The sequence below is a fragment of the Protopterus annectens genome, chromosome 3.part0 (assembly GCF_019279795.1).
Source record: "Protopterus annectens isolate FY-2018-M chromosome 3.part0, PAN1.0, whole genome shotgun sequence".
Lineage (NCBI taxonomy): Eukaryota > Metazoa > Chordata > Ceratodontiformes > Protopteridae > Protopterus > Protopterus annectens.
In genome coordinates, this window is record NC_056731.1 from 1,024,874,800 (window position 1) to 1,024,891,910 (window position 17,111).

At 38.3% G+C, this 17,111-nt stretch overlaps 1 protein-coding gene across 2 annotated transcripts in view; it reads right to left on the reverse strand.

Annotated features, from left to right (window-relative positions):
• Positions 1-17,111, reverse strand: part of ST6GALNAC6 (ST6 N-acetylgalactosaminide alpha-2,6-sialyltransferase 6) — a 574,938-nt gene that overhangs the window by 505,237 nt on the left and 52,590 nt on the right. The gene's annotated exons all lie outside the window — the stretch shown is intronic.

The window sequence follows — 17,111 nt, forward strand, 5'->3', positions numbered from 1 at the left end:
AGTCTGTCAACTGATTACACTTAAAGAAAATATGTTCTCAGTTACCTCTTTCTTCCCCATCTCACCTCTGTTTGCTGTCTACCTGAGGAAATATTCTTTGGAGTCTACTTGGGGTATAAAAATACCTATCTAAACACTTCCAAGCAAAGATCCTAAATCTTCTACACTTTGTTGCATATCTGGGAGACAAACATATTCCCATTCTTTCTTTGTGAATTGCTTATCCAGTATCTCTTCCCAATTCTTACTATCCTCTTCTGATTGGTTCTTATAGTTATCATACAATATATTATAAGCTCTACTAATTATTTGTTTCTTAATGGCAGCTTCTGTTCTAAATTCTACAAAACACTCTCCCAGTGCTTGTCTTTCATTTAGAACCCACTTATTTCTTTCTTTCTTGCCAATACTCTAATATTAAAAAAAAAAAAAAAAAAAAAAAGCTCAGCACTTGTCACTTCTATATTATACAAAGTCCCTCACTTGCGAAACCCCCCCAGGAGTACCCACTTCCTTACCAAGTCCTCTCTTATTCAGTCTCATACCTAACTTCTTAATTTTTCTAGCATGTCGAAGGGCCAGATGCTGGTGTCCTCTCCTGCTCAGTTGGTGAATCTGGGAATATTGAGGCAATGTTACAATTGCCTCATGTACACAGACAACCCTCTCCTCCTCCCACATAACACAAATACTTGCGAGAGATGCAGCTATTTAGCCAAACTGGAGGCTGAGCTCTCTCAACTCAGGACTGGCAAGACCAGACAGGAGGAGAAGGAAACTACACACACCACAAAACCAGCCTCACATAATACTACCACACCACGGAATCAAACACATAAACACACAAAGACATACTCGGAGGCTCTGAGTAAAAATTTACCTAAGCAGCAGAGGCCTCCAAAGCAGACACCCAAACAACTGCTACCTCAAGACAGCCCACAAGCAACACATAAACCACAAAATCAGTGTGCAAAGCAGTCACAGCCCTTAAGGCGAAATACAACACCAAACATACTTGTCATAGGTGACTCCATAGTCAGACACACTGACGTCCCACTCACCAGGCTGAACAAGGAGAGGGTCACAGTAAGCTGCCTATCGGGCGCTAGAATCCGCCACATAACACAAGCACTCGGGTCACTCCACGGCAAGTACAAATATGACACAGTCATTGTCCATGCTGGTGTGAACGACCTGAGATGTACCTCCCTGGACTACATGAAAAGAGACATAGAGGAGCTCTCTGATTATGTAGCCCAGGCAGGTATGACCCTGACCCTGAGCAGTATCCTTCCTTCACCAAGAATGATGCCACAATATAGAGACAAGATGATCAGCTTTAACAATTGGCTTAATGTCTGGTGTCATTCAAAGGGGATCCAGTGTCTGTCTGCCTGGGATGACATGCTTGACAAGCCACGCTGCTGCAAGGGACGGCTTGCACCTGTCACCCTGGGATTCGGATATTGGCTAAGGCTCTTGCCACCCCCATAGTGCCTTTTTAGGCAAGGCTCAAATTCTAAACCTACCACCCTAGAAAACAAAAATGGGAAGAAACTGAGGGTAATGCTGCTCAATGCCAGAAGTCTAAATCTCAAAATGCATGCACTCGAGGCCCTTCTCAGTATGGAGAACATCGATGTCTGTGCTGTAACTGAAACCTGGTTCAAGGCTCCTGAGAGCACCCCGGCACTATTAGGTTTTACCTCATATCATGCGTTCCGGCCCCAAAACCCGGACCGCACCACAAAAGGAGGGGCTGTATCCATATTCATAAAGGATACCCACACCTCCAGGTTGGTGGCAACACACGAAGCTTCGGAAACCATCCAGGTGCAACTAACCATAGGCAAAACTGCTCTACAAATTGTAGCATGCTGCAGGCCACCCTCTCAAACTCAGGAACCCCACACAGCCTTCCTGAAGATACTGGAGGGTATAAATGTATCTCCAAACACCATCATATTGGGTGACTTCAACTACCCAAATATAGACTGGGAACATTACTCAAGCCCTAACTTTCTAGCCCAACGGTTCCTGGAGTTCATAAATTCAAATGCCATGGAACAGCTAGTCACTGTTCCCATGAGAGGAGAAAATATACTAGACCTCATTATCACAAACATGGGGACAAAATGCTCCACACTGGAAGTATATCCCTCATTGGTGAGATCTGATTATAAACTAATCTCACTGGAAATCCACATCCCGCCCCCACCCCAAACAAAAAAGACCACAGTGAAGAACTTCTCTAAAGCAAACTTTACACTACTCAAGACTGGTGTGGTATCCTTCAAGGCCCCTGAGCCAGTGGAAACCACAACCCAAGCTGCGGAAGCCCTTACAAATGCCTTCTATGAACACCTCCAGGACTGCATGGATCAGGCAATCCCAAATAAAACCAAGACTCTTTCCACAAAGGGCAAACGTCCAGTCTGGTGGACCCCAGCCATTAACAAACCTTACAATAAGAGGAGAAAGCTATTACATGATAGAACAAAATCCATAAAAGGGAAGTCATCCCTGATCATTATTAGTAAAAAAATACGAGCACTCATAAAATCAACTAAGGCCAATTTTGAGAGAAAAATTGCCATGGATTCAAAGGACAATCATAAGGCCTTTTTCAGCTATGTTAGGAACCTGGGTGGAAACTCCCAGATATGCTCAGAATTAGTCCAAAATGATATAAAAATCACTGAACCCACAGACATTGCCAACATTCTGGCAGACAGGTTCAGTGCAAACTTCATCCCCCTCTCCCCCTAAAGTAGAGATAACTATCCCAGCGGAGTGTAGCCTCCCAGACATCTCAAATGCGCAGGTGAAAGCTGCTCTCTCTAAAGCTAAAAACACAGCATTAATGGGACCGGATGGTGTCCCTGGCTGTGTGCTACATGAGCTAAATGAGGAATTAAACCCGCACATAAGGCAGCTGTTTAATCTCAGCCTTACCACAGGATACGTGCCCAAGGAGTGGCATACAGCAACTGTGGTCCCACTCCACAAAGGCGGTGCCTCTACGGACCCTGGTAATTACCGCCCCATAAGCTTAACAAGTCTAGTCTGCAAAGCTATGGAGAGGATCATAATGGAGCTCATAAACAAAGATATAGGGGACTTGCAGACATTGGACCCGACCCAGTTTGGCTTCGTCAAGGGCAGATCATGCCTTTTGAACTTGGTCGACTTCTTCGAAATAGTCACCAAGGCCATTGATGAGGGAAAGGCAGTCCATACAGCCTACCTTGACCTTGCAAAGGCTTTCGACACAATACCCCACTCGGGTATTGTAGAAAAACTTACCAGCTTAAATGTAAACCCATATGTCACAAGATGGGTTGCAAACTGGATTAAGGACAGAACCCACAGGGTCAGAGTTGCTGGCGCTATGTCAGACTCCAAGCCAGTCACAAGTGGTGTCCCACAGGGCTCGGTCCTTGGCCCCCTATTGTTCGGCATCTACTTCTCAGAAGTACAGGCCAACATGGGAGGACTTTGGCTGACAAAGTTTGCAGACGACTGCAAACTGGGCGCCATAGTGGAAAGTGCATCGGACACGGATATCCTTCAGAAGGGACTCACGGAAACAAATAGCTGGTGCCAGAGCCATGGCCTGAAGTTAAACTCCAAAAAATGTATAGTCATACCCTTCGGAAAAAACAAGGTAACTCCAAGCTACCATATAGGTGGCAATCCACTAAGCACAGAAGAGGTTATCAGGGACCTGGGGACCCAGGTTGACAGTGGCCTTTCTTTTGACACTCACATTGCTAAAGTGGTTAGAAAGACCTTCTACATTGCCCACCTGATCATGAAGGGATTCACATCCAGATCTAGTGAGGTCATTGTTCCCCTGTACTCTTCACTTATTAGACCAATCATCGAGTACAATGCCCCATTCGGGATGTATCTCACCCGACATCTGCAGCAATTGGAGAGACCCCAAAAGTTCCTCACCAAAAGGATAAAGGGACTCCAAAATCTGTCATATGCTGCCAGATTGAAGAAACTCCAGCTCTATTCAGTCACATACCGTCTGCTCAGAGGTGACATGTGCCTGACATACAAGGCCATGTCCAACCCAGAATTAATGGACATGCTCCACCTCAAAAAATCCAAATCCACCAAAACCACTAGAGCAAGTGACTTAAACCTTAGCACGGATATAAATAGGACGTGCTGGAGGGATAGATTTATCACTCAGAGACTCCCTATGCTGTGGAATAAAATCCCGGTCCATGTGAGGCAGAGCACCTCGCTGGCTCTGTTCAAGAGAAATCTTGACCTGTGGATGGGAGATCGTAGGTTTACCCCGGGAATCATCTCTGTGTCACTGCTGGACAGAGGCACATCAAACTAATGGGCACAGTATTTTTTCATATAAGGGGTGGCGTAAGCCACAAAACTTTGGGCTAGGCTTATAAATGCCTTAGGGCAGATAGCCTAGTATAATCCTATGAACCTATGAATCAGTCCTTGATAAGGCAATCTCAACCTGCATTTCAAATAAATTATTGGTGTCTTACCAATCTATTACCTTTCCCTCTCTAGTTATTTGCTCCCAATACCTTGGTTTCTTTGTCAGTTTTCTGCAATAAATCCCAGCCCCCTCTTGCCTATCATCTGTATCCCTAATTGCAGTCATCCCTATCGACATAATCTCTTTTCTCCACTCCCATGTTGGCTTAGTGATATCATACTTAATGAATATAATATTCTGTATTATTGCTGTTGTTCTCCTTAAAAGGTCTGCATACAAAATCCCAATTTCTTCTTGTTTCTTGAGCACCCCCCCCCCATTTCATCATCAACCCTTTCCACTTTGAATTATAGTTTTCTGCTTGTGCTATGTATAAAAGTCTTAAATGTGTTGCTCTGAAATACCCCTTCAAATCGGGTAATCCTAATCCACCTTGTTCTATTGGAAAAATCAGCTTATCCCCCTTGACTCTTGCTGTCTTCCCCTCCCAGATACAGTCTTTCAGCTCTTTATTAATTGCTATCTGCAACTTCTCCTATGGTTGATAAAAAATATGCCTGACCTGTGTATAAGACTAAAAGGACTAAAAGCATTTTAACTGCGTGTATTTTACTATTGATATCCATAAGAGAGCTTCCATTTTCTCAGTTTTTGTGTTATCTTTTGTTTAGTCTCTTCCAAGATATCCCTAGCTTACACACCAGAATAATTTTCAATCCATACTCCTAAATATTTCATTTTATCATGTCCCCTTAAATATAGATATTGGTGAACCAATTTGTGTGTAGGTACATCATTTACTGCTATTGCCTTTGTATTAGCTTAATTAATTTCATATTCCAAAAGGATTTGAAATGGTCTCAAAATGTTCCACAACACTGTAATGTCCCTTTCTGGTTTTATCATTTATAAAATAATATAATCTACAAATTGCTTTTCTTGACTACCATACCAATTATATCCTTGAATTTCTGAGTCCTATATTTTCTTTGCCAGTCGTTCTAAATATAATGCAAATAAAGGACATGAAGGACTCCCCTGCCTGGTTCCTCTGCTCAAACAGAAATTATCAGAGAGGACCCTACCCACCTTACATTTTTGCCTCCGATCCCTCATATATCCTCCTAATCAATCTTATAATTTTATCAGGTAATGCAAATGCTTCCATTGTCCTGCTCATAAAGTCCTAGCTTACTCTGTCAAATGCTTTCTCTGCATTAAGATCAACCAGCAACAGTGATATTTTCTTACATTCTGCTTCCCTCTGGATCATCAATGTTCTCTTAATGTTGCCAAATGTTTACTTCCTCTCCACAAGCTCACATTGATCCATATCTAGCTATTTTGGCATCACTTTTTCCATTATTTTAGCCATTATAGACATAAATGCGTTATAATCATGGTTTAGTATTGAAATGGGCCTGTATGACGCTGGATCTGATGGATCTTTACCCTCTTCAGGTATTATAGCTACCACCACTTTCTTCCAGGATGTTGGTACTTCTCCTCTTCCAGATCTTTATAATTTCTTACCCTCCTAGCTACCAAACATCCACAGGAATACCATCTATTCCTGGGGACTTTCCTGTAGATTGATTATACATCACCATTTTTATTTGACAATCTCCTATCCTAACATCAGAGCAGTTTTTGGTGGAGATATTTCAGAGAATACTGTGTTTCCTCTTCTGGAGTATCTCTCTGGGATGACGGCAGAGACTTATTTCACTCTAGAGCCAACTACGATCTTGGGGACCTCCTTGGTGCTTTAAGGTCACTTTGAATAAGGAACCCTCTGGCCAAGGTGGGCTGTGAAAGTATGATAATAGAGCATGGGGGGTTTCTTCCAGTAGCAACTGACTATTATTTGTAAGTCATACCAGCAAGAGCTAGTATTCCTATAAAGGTAACCAAAGTGGAGGCCAAGAAGAATTCTGGGGTCATTCAGAGTGGACAGAAGTACAACAATTCACTCGATGGATGATAAAACCTTCCTAGAGCAGGGATTAATAATCTCCAGCTCCTCCTTTAAAAACAATGGGCTAACATTCAATGTCAAAAATAGCAGAACAGTTTGCTTTTGGAAGGACTAGAACTTGGCGGGATAGATTTGCGTCCCAAACACTCTCCCATCTGTGGAATAGACTCCCTCTCCATGTCAAGCAGTGTACCTCATTAGCCCTCTTTAAGAGGAACCTGGATGACTGGATGTGAAACAGAAAATACACCCCTGGGATCCCACCCATGTCCCTGCTGTACAGAGGAAACAAGTGCTGGCTTTGTGGGAACATGGGTGAAATTCTTGGCTAGGCTTATAAGGGCCTCTGAGCCAATAGCCTAGTATCATCCTGTGAACCTCTCTAGTCTCAACTAACTACTCTTCTGAAGTACAGGTATTAAAACTGACAGGGTCGTTAAGGACCTGGAAACACTGACTGATGATGACCAAGCATTCAGTTAATGCATTGCAGTAGTTATTAGAAAGGTCTGTGGAGTAGTACACCCAATTTTAGGGGGGTTATCTACTGAAACATATGAGGTCATTTTCCATATCTATAATCCAGTCACCTATCCTATCATAGAGCACAGCACATCCTTTTGTAACTTTCCCAGCAGACATCTTGTTTAGCTAGAAGAGTTCTCTGAATGCTCAGAGATGCTCTGATGGCCAAAACATTATCCCCTTATCTCAGTCAATAGTTTTACCATTCAACACAACAGATGTATCTAATAACATATTCCATTTCTTTGGAGCTGACCCTCTCTAAATACTGAATAATGTAGCTTCTGTAAAACCTTTAACAAACTACTTGATGACTACAAGTGGCTGCTCCATGTTCAAGTACAGGATACTTAGGAACATAAGAAGCTAAGAAAAAAGCTTCTATTACAGCAGCCATTTCCTAGAAACATATGTGTAAAGGACACATGAAGGGTAATGTACTACCCTTTACCATAACTGTGAAATAAGGGAAAAAATCAGGACTGTGGCATCAATTGCATGGATACTATGCCGGGATAAATTATATGAATGGGAAAGGGATCAGAGAAGTAGAGGAGGATATGGAACTGGGGAGAGGCCTTCAACAGGTAGTGCACATGGTAATGTGTGTAACTTTTATGGCCAGGAAACATGAACTACTTTCTCAGATATTTCTACCTCATCTAGGCATTTATGACCAGTGTGCACATAACTCCTCCTCCAAATTATCTACCTACTCCATCTACGTCTCCTCTTCCTTCGCATTTTTTGTCTATTACTGTTATTTTTTACTTCAGTCACCATCTTCCTTTTCTCTTCCTTACCAGCTTTATTTCCTCTAATCCCTTGCCTTTTCTCATCTATTGTATACTATATCCTTCATCCTGATGAACAAGTTATTATGTACATTGTGTAGCTTTGCAAATAACGTAAATGTTATGCATCTTCTATCAGATTCTGTTTATACTTTTTTTTTCTGTATACAAACATCTTGTAGAAACCTGTGCATACTTGTAAGTGATTCAAAAATCCTGCAACATTTTTCTGCTTACCTTAGTTTCTGACTGAGCCTGAAAAATGTCCATCTGGATCAGTGTTCTATCCTGGTTACCAAATTAAATAAATACATATTTAGAAAACTAGATAGAAAGATAAACTGTACTAGTGAAATCTGGCTTTGTTGTATGGTGGGATTCATTGGGTTTCGGTTATCTTCTTGTAAACAAACTAATCAAAAATATTTAAGCCTACACTGATATAAAAATATATAAAAAAATGAATAACCATTTTGTTGAAATGAGCATGAGTCTTAAAAACAGTGCACAGAATACAGTGATGGCATTCATTATGAGTAGAAAAGCCTTACAAATACATTACATAAGGCACAGTATCCAATATACCCTATATAACTGTAACCCTAACATACACAAAACTAAACCAAAGACTAAAACTAAGTAAATCTAACACTGCAGCTTTTAGCCGTGTTGATAACCAAAGCTAAAACCTCAGTGCTAACCACCACTAAACAAAAAACATTTAATTACCAGGTAAACTGCACAAGGGACACCAATATCACTAGAAAACAGGTAAAGCATGAAGAAATAAGCATTTTTTTTTTAATACATCATGTATTACATACTTTATTTACCCATTAAATACATCATGTATCACATACATGATTTACCCATTAAATACATCATGTATTACATACATGATTTACCCATAACTCTGCCAAATGTTCACAAGTTTTAACATGTCATTTATGGACCACCACCAATTGAATTATGGTACTAAATGTGTCCAACTCTGATACAAAAAAGTGATTTATGGAAATTGAAGGTGAAATGACATTGACTGTATAACAGAATACAGCCGTTAGAAGGAGTTGTAAAATGTTAGTGTTTAGTTCAGTACTGTACTTGTAATCTACTGCTTGTTGCCATTCTCATGTTCCTTTAAACTCATCTATCTTATCCCACCTGTAGTAGCCCGATTTCTCATCTCTGAACGCTATATACTAGTCTAAATTGAGAAACCAATGGTCACAGCACTGTAGTTTATGTACTTATTTGCTGTTGATTGGTCACACACACCTCACAATCTTCCTCACTCTGCTAACTGATTAATTAAAACCTACAGCCATATCTGTAACATGTACAATGCAAATAGCATATTTCTGTGCCACAATAGTTCTACTTTCCTGTTCTTAACATTTAATCTGCTTTGTTTCTATTCTCTTTAGCTTTAATAGTTTGGACTACCTACTCACTGGTATATCATGCACTTTTTTGTCTAACCATTCACTGTCAGTTGTTTGTATTGTTTCACTATACTTGTACTCTTTATGTCTGTAACCTTTTGTAAAATTAATGCATGTATTTTGTTCATAGGTTCATATTTATATACTAGGCTAACCATCACCAGGGCCTTCATAAACCTGGCAATGCAGCCCAACCCAACTGTGATTATGTGCCATGGGCATTTATTAGGAAGAGGTATGTTAAGAAGTTTCTAGAGGTTATGTGGTGGTAGTATGTTAGTTTGGGTATTACTGTCTGCTTCTATCAGAGACAAGAGAGCCATTCATGGGTTGAATTTATGATTTCCCATCCACTGGTCAAGGTTATGCTTAAATAGGGTTAGGGATGGACTCTGCTTTACGTGGGCGGGGAGCCTGTTCTAGAGATGAATTTATGATTAAATAGGGTTAGGAAAACTGGAACCAGTCAACAATCCAAAAAAGCAAAACAGTCTGTTCCACTCTGCTCAGACCACGTACACACCAAGACTTGGGATGTATAAAATCACGAATTTAATAAAAAATACACACAAATGTTAAGCGCTTTCATCTAAATTACTTAGACTTCTTCAGAACAATTCTTAACAGTTACTTCCCAGTTTAAATACATCATATAACCTATCAAAAATGTTCTGTTATTTAAAACAATTAACCATTTAAAGTGCCAGTGTGCCTCAACTTAATGCCATCATTCTACAATATATTATAGTATAAAAAAATGTACAAGAATCATATTACTTCATACATTAACAATTATGTACAAACACATCTTGTACGTTTTTTTATACTATAATATATTGTAGAATGATGGCATTAAGTTGAGGCACACTGGCACTTTAAATGGTTAATTGTTTTAAATAACAGAACATTTTTAATAGGTTATATTATGTATTTAAACTGGGAAGTAACTGTTAAGAATTGTTCTGAAGAAGTCTAAGTAATTTAGATGAAAGCGCTTAACATTTGTGTGTATTTTTTATTAAATTTGTGATTTTATACATCCCAAGTGTCGGTGTGTACGTGGTCCGAGCAGAGTGGAACAGACTGTTTTGCTTTTTTAAATATTTATTTATTTATTTATTTTACATTTGTTAACCGGGCTAGTCCAACTGGATACATGTCCATTTTCAGTGGAGGCCCGAGGAGAAAAGCTCCGCTAAAATAGTACTAATGCAACAGAAGTAATACAATGCAACTTAACTAATTATACAATGCAACTAGAGAAATTAAACCAACAGAAAATTATAAAGAAAATAACACAATAGTAATTCACAATGAGCAATATATCATAGAAAAAAAAAATTTTACAGAATAGTAGCGAATTGCTAGTTTACAGTGTTAAACGAAAAAACAGGCTTAAAAGTATTTACACAAAGAATAGTAGTAACACAGGAATGGATGAAAAACTCACAGGGTGTGAGGTTATTTAATATGAAGTAGGGTTAAAAAGAAGAAAAATTCTGGTATTAAACATTAGTTACTGAAGAGAATCAAGTAGTCTGGAATTAGTAAGTAAGCTGTGGGAAGGTAACAGAGTCAGTAGAAGGTGAGAATTATTAGTCAGGATTGTTGCAAGAACATAGCCAGTGGTTGGAGAGGAAGAGTTTTAGGTTGGTTTTCAAAAGTTGAAGTGATGTTAGGGAAGTGAGATGTTGTGGTAGTTGATTCCATATTTTACCAACTGAGTTAGAAAATATGGAATCACCTGCTAGGTTATGTGATAAGAAGGTGTGGATTAATATTTTGTTTGAGGAGCGTAGGTTCCTCAGGTTATAATATGGTTTAATAAGGGTGGAGAGCATTGGAGTGTAATCAGGGTGATAAAGGGCATTATAGGGTTAGGGATGGACTCTGCTTTACGTGGGTGGGGAGCCTGTTCTAGAGAATGGGAATGCTGTGAAATACTCATCTGTCTCACCAACATGTCTTATTTAGGTCACAAGCAAAATTTAAATCCTTGGGTCTAGTGGTTCTGATGATGATCATTTTGCAGATGTGCAACAGGTCCATCAGAGCTGGATCCGAGGATGCCTTGTATGCCAGGCATACATCACCTCTCTGTAACCTGTAGGAGACAGAGTATAGAGATGTCTTTAAGGCAAACCATATAGGACAATGTGTTTATAACCTGGATTCCTCTGGTAGGGAACCTTTGTGGGCATTTCATCTGTTGCATATGTTTGGTCAGGTACATGCCAAAGGGGGCATTATGCTATGTGTGTAGTATGTGGGCCAGTGCTACAAACACTGTGATCACTATATTACACTTCAAGCACTGAGGCACAACAAAGAACATGTCTTTAGTAAGGTATGTGCCACATACCTTACTATCTGTTCCCCACAGAGGTGTGCTATGCCATGATGCCTAACTGCAACTCAAAGAATTGCCATTCTTTTTGCATGATTAAATAGCTAGAGTTACCACCATTTATGGTAATGATGGAATCTAGTGCTGCAGGAGTTCAGGAACATCACTGTGTTGTGGTAGCACCTAAATGCTTTTCCCCATGCATGGGGCCCCTCAAATTATGTATGGTGGGATACCAGTTATTCTCATTAGGGGTATCAGACTGGCCTTATCCATTCCATGGTCAACAATTATATAACACAAAAAGAGATAGGTTAATTCAAGCACCAAAAGGGAAATTAGCTTGGATTAAAATGCTCCATAAAGGCAACTAGCCTTGTACTTACCTATAAACTTGTGGTAGCAGGAACACTTGTAGTACAGGGAACTCACTTGCCAGCAGCGTGTTTCCTTACCACCCAAAGGATTTTTTTTTAATTATTATAGCACTGATATATTGTGCAGTTCTGTCAGTAAGGTAGGGGAATCCCTGCACTGCCTAGTGTAATACCATGTGACTCTCTGCATCTGATGTCCCATAGGTTACCCTGTTTGGACCAGGCTGTATGCAGATTGTGTTGGTGTTTGTGAATCGAATATAATTTGGGAAGACAGTCATTTACATATGTTCACAATTGGGGTAAAACTATGTACATTATTTCATCTCATTGTGTACCTGTCAGTGAATCAGACAAAGCATTACTACCTCATTCTGTGGCACACCATCACTACACTGTGGTGAATGTGCCAAGTCATCTTTACTACCTCATTCTGTGGCACAGCATCACTACACTGTGGTGAATGTGCCAAGTCATCTTTACTACCTCATTCTGTGGCACAGCATCACTACACTGTGGTGAATGTGCCAAGTCATCTTTACTACCTCATTCTGTGGCACACCATCACTACACTATGGTGAATGTCACAAGTCGTCTTTACTACCTCATTCTGTGGCACACCATCACTACACTGTGGTGCATGTGCCAAGCAATCTTTTTACTTTCTGTTCAGGGTACTATACAATGTTTGAATGTTGAGATGTTGGTATGAAGATTCACGACTTTATAGGAACAACCAGTAATAGATGGGAGCATTGGATGCAGCTTTTCTGAAATGTAATACTTCATATTTAAAAGTATAAAAGATTTAACATTTCTTACTAAAACATAAAATAGGAGTGGGCTACGGAACCTCTATCTGTATATTTATAGCATGTGCTTAGCCCCTATTTGGCATTGGTTAAGAGCTACGGTTAAGACACTGGTGACTTTCTTAATAAGTTATACAAATGGTTTGAAGCTAGTGGAAATGTTGATTATTATTTTGTAACCTTGTACATAGTATCGTTGTTTACTGTTATACCCAATTCTTTTGGGATAGAAGCTATTAGCCAGTTCCTTTACCACTCCTCACATCTACCAGCTAGGAATATTGAAACAATTTGTTATTTACTTGAGGTAGTATTAGAAAATAATGTATTATCAGCAATCTGCAGTGGCTATGGGAATGTCAGTAGCTAACACTTATGCAAATTTAGTGTTGAATTGCTGGGAGAGTCAGTTTGTGCTAAGTAATAATGTTTTTGCTAAGTATATTTCTGTTTATACATGTTTTGTTGATGATGGATGTCTTTTTAATGTGGACAAGTAACCAAGATGAACTAGAAATGTTTGCTGACAATTTGAAAAATAGTACTGACTTTTTGAGGTTTAAGTTAAATTTTTCTAAAAATAAAGTACATTTTCTTGATATTACTTTAAGTAAAGATAATGGATTAATACAGACAAGTGTCTTTAAGAAGGAAGTGCAGGCTAATAGATTTTTACATGCAACTAGTATGCACCTAAGACACATATTCAAGGGTATAGTGACTAGTCAGTATTTCATTGAATAGGATGAATACTGATGAACTGGTGTACCATGAACAAATGGAGGATATATCTGTGGAATTTAGAACTAGATGTTACCAAGACACACTCTTAGAAAATGTGAAATCATATGGAAATAGCCAACGGGAAGGATTAGCTACACCCTATTTTAGACAAGCTGGATATTCTAGTTATTCTAAGAGATGTTGGCCTGATAATGATGTGTTGAGACATGTTACAAATTATAATGTGAGGACTAATCAAGTACTGGATATTATTAGAAATAATTAGACCGTTTTGAGGGCATATCCTGAAATAGCTAATATTATAGGACCAACACCCCATTTTTCATTTAAGAAACAGAAGAACCTCAAACAATTGTGTTATAAGGAAATGAATACTGTTAAGAGGAATAGGACTCTGAGTACATTAAAAAAAGGAGTACTGTCCCTTGTGTGTTAATTGTAAAGATATACAGAAAGATTTAGTTTTTCAACATCTAGTAACCATGCAGTCATTTGAATCTACATGTTTTGCAACTTGTACAAACAGAAAGTATAGTATATCTGGCTACCTGCAAGGTATGCAATGCCTTTTATCTAGGCAAGTGCAGCAGGAAATTAAAAGATTGTATTACAGAATATATGTCAGATATTCGAAGGAGAGTTTTAACTAATGCGTTAGCAAAATATAATATTAACAATGGCAGCGTTCATATGTTTAGATTTAGAATACTCAAAGTTGTCCATGCTAGTTTAAGAGGGGGAGACCATTAGATATGGCTGAATATAGGTGGATACTTAAAATGAATGCAGATAAACCTCTGGGTTTAAATACAGCCATTAGCTTAAAACCTGTCTTAAAGGATAGGCAGATGAGGCGGCGAACATAAAGCAGAATTTTTTTTTGTTTTTAATATTGTTTTAGGTGTGATTTTTTTATCAATATATAGGTAAAAAATAACTGAAGAAATATGGATTTGGTTGTGATTGTAGAATTATTTGTTATGTATTGTTTCTATAGATATTTGTTTTTTTTTTTTTAATGTGCATATTTTTCTTGCTCTTTAAATTTGAGCATTTAAATAATAGATTAATTGGAAATTGGTTTTGATTGGTTGGCTGTGTCTTTTGAATGTAATTTAAACGTGTATTGAGTGGGTTGTATTATTACACACTGAGGAAGGGTTGTAAAAACCTGAAAGCTTTGTGATTTAGAAATTAAAAATGTTTCAGTTTCTCTTTGACATTGTTGGCGTGGTTTAAAGACTATTTTATACAACTAAAACTTTTTTTTTTTTTTTTTTTAAACTGAATATGATTTTGTTTTCAAAATTACAAAAAGAAGAAATATCTTATACTGCTATTTCAGGATCTGCAGACAAAATAGTATCAAGTTATATGAACTTTCTAGCTTTTAAGTTGATGGTTCCTCTACTGAGCTAAACATATTTGATGATACTACATATGCTTAAGCATATATTCCGCACTGTATACTCTCTTTCAGCTTTTCCCGGTTAGGGTCCGTATTCCGCATTGTATACACTATGACAATTTGTGCTGCTTTCTATACTTTCATTAAAGTATATTCCTCTTAAAATAAAATTGTTATTGTGAGCCAGTTTCCTATTTAAAAACAATTGCAGCATCATTTAAATGTTTTCGTTAATAGAAATACCAGCTGGAACCAGGAGTAACCCTTGTTATTTGTTTGTGTTTACTACTACACAGCAGAACTGCTTTTAACCAATTTGCTAGACAGCCATTCATTTTCCTTTGGCATGATTCCCTTCATTACTTGCCATTTGCTCTTACATTGCTCACATTTATAATTTTCTTTAAGGCTACACAGATGACGAAACATGAGACTGATTAGTCACGTCTGGTTTAAATCATCCCCCTTCCTGCTGTAGCCCATTAAATCTTAAAACAGAATGATTCAACTCATTTTCTAGTTTAAAACAGATTATTCTGATTAAATGTTTTGGATCATAGAAGTGCATCAGCTGAAGCTGGAGCACTGCAACTAAAGGACAATTGCACAAAACTGAAAAAAATAGTTTTCATAATTTCCTGATTTTCTTTTTCAGTATTATTGTCTCTGCATAATCTTAAATCAGTAAAATTCTATTCTATTTTTTTATGCTCCAAAATGTCCTAATGGCACTGCCATGCTTCCATGTTTTCATGTTGTAGTCAAAATGCCTCCCTAATGTAATTTAATAGAGGGACTGAATTCAGAAAGACGAAGGCAGCATTTATTGTGGTTGTCTTTACACTAGCTTAAAATAAGAATATCATTATTTATTAAATTTAGTTGTCACTGGCAACAGTGTTATTTCACATTTTTTAACAAACTACTTCCATTGTTTTAGTGGCTTTCTCTTACACAGCATTAAATTGCATTTAAAAATCATGTACAAGTCTCTTTTCTATAGATCCTTTTTGATGCAATTAAGCTGTCATTTAGAAAAGGCTTTCCAATTCTAAAATATGTAGTTTACCTCTGTTATATTAGTGAGCTAAATTTATTATTTTAATAAAAAACAAAGTTATGTACTGGGCATAATAATAGATCTGTATTATCTGCTGCTGTCCTTCCTCAATGGATATGTCTTCAGATCAGAGTCTGGTCTGACTTCGACCACTTTCAAGCTTCTATCTAGTGCTCAGACTCCTCCCCTTACCCACAATCCCTTTGTGATGAGCAAGTTGCATCAGATTGAGTTTGCCACCAGTACTAGAAAAAATAAACTACCCCCAAAAGATACTGAGAGAATTAAGAAAATATCCATGCAACAGAGCAGATGGAAAGAAACTAGCTGTTATGCATAGGCTTGAAACGTACCCTACAGTAATTAAGGTTTGATCAGATAGATGAATCCAGGAGTGAATAAAAAGGAATCAGGAACACAGAAATGATGAGATAAGGAATGAATGAAGTTGAGGAAGGATGGAAGCAAACAAAACAGATCTATCTTTATGGTGGGAGCACACATTTTGTATCTGATGTTCTGGAGCACAGCCGAAACAAAGGTGACTTGTGATCTTGATTGTATTTCCAAACTGTAGTGTGAAATGAATGCACAGACATTGGACCAAGTAGCCACAGCACATATGTTATCAAGTGGTACTCTGGAAAAGAATTCTGTAGAAGAGCCTACCGACATAGCCTCTTTCTTTGTATACATGAGAAATACAATCAGAAAGCCACTGGGAAGGTGTTACCTTGGATACTCCCTTTCTCATCTTGATAGAAGAGAAAGAGAGAAATAACTGGTCATTCTGATGCACATCCAGCAAATGTCGCTTGTATTCACCCTTGTTTGAAAAATTTGGAAAGAACACTGGGAGAATTTTTAATAGATGATGCAGAAACCACTTTAGGAAGAAAAGATGGATTAGTTATTAGGAAATCCTGTCTTTGTGAAAAATCATGTAAGGAGGTTTAGAAGATAAGGTGTGGAGCTTAGAAATACTCCTGGCAGAGATGATAGCCACTAAAAACAGAGTTTTCTATGACAAAAAGGTAAGATCAACTTTCACTGCAGGATCAAAGGGAGGACCCATTAAGGTTTGCAACAGAAGAGTAATATCCCAAGGGGGTACCAAGTCCCACTAACAGAGAACAAA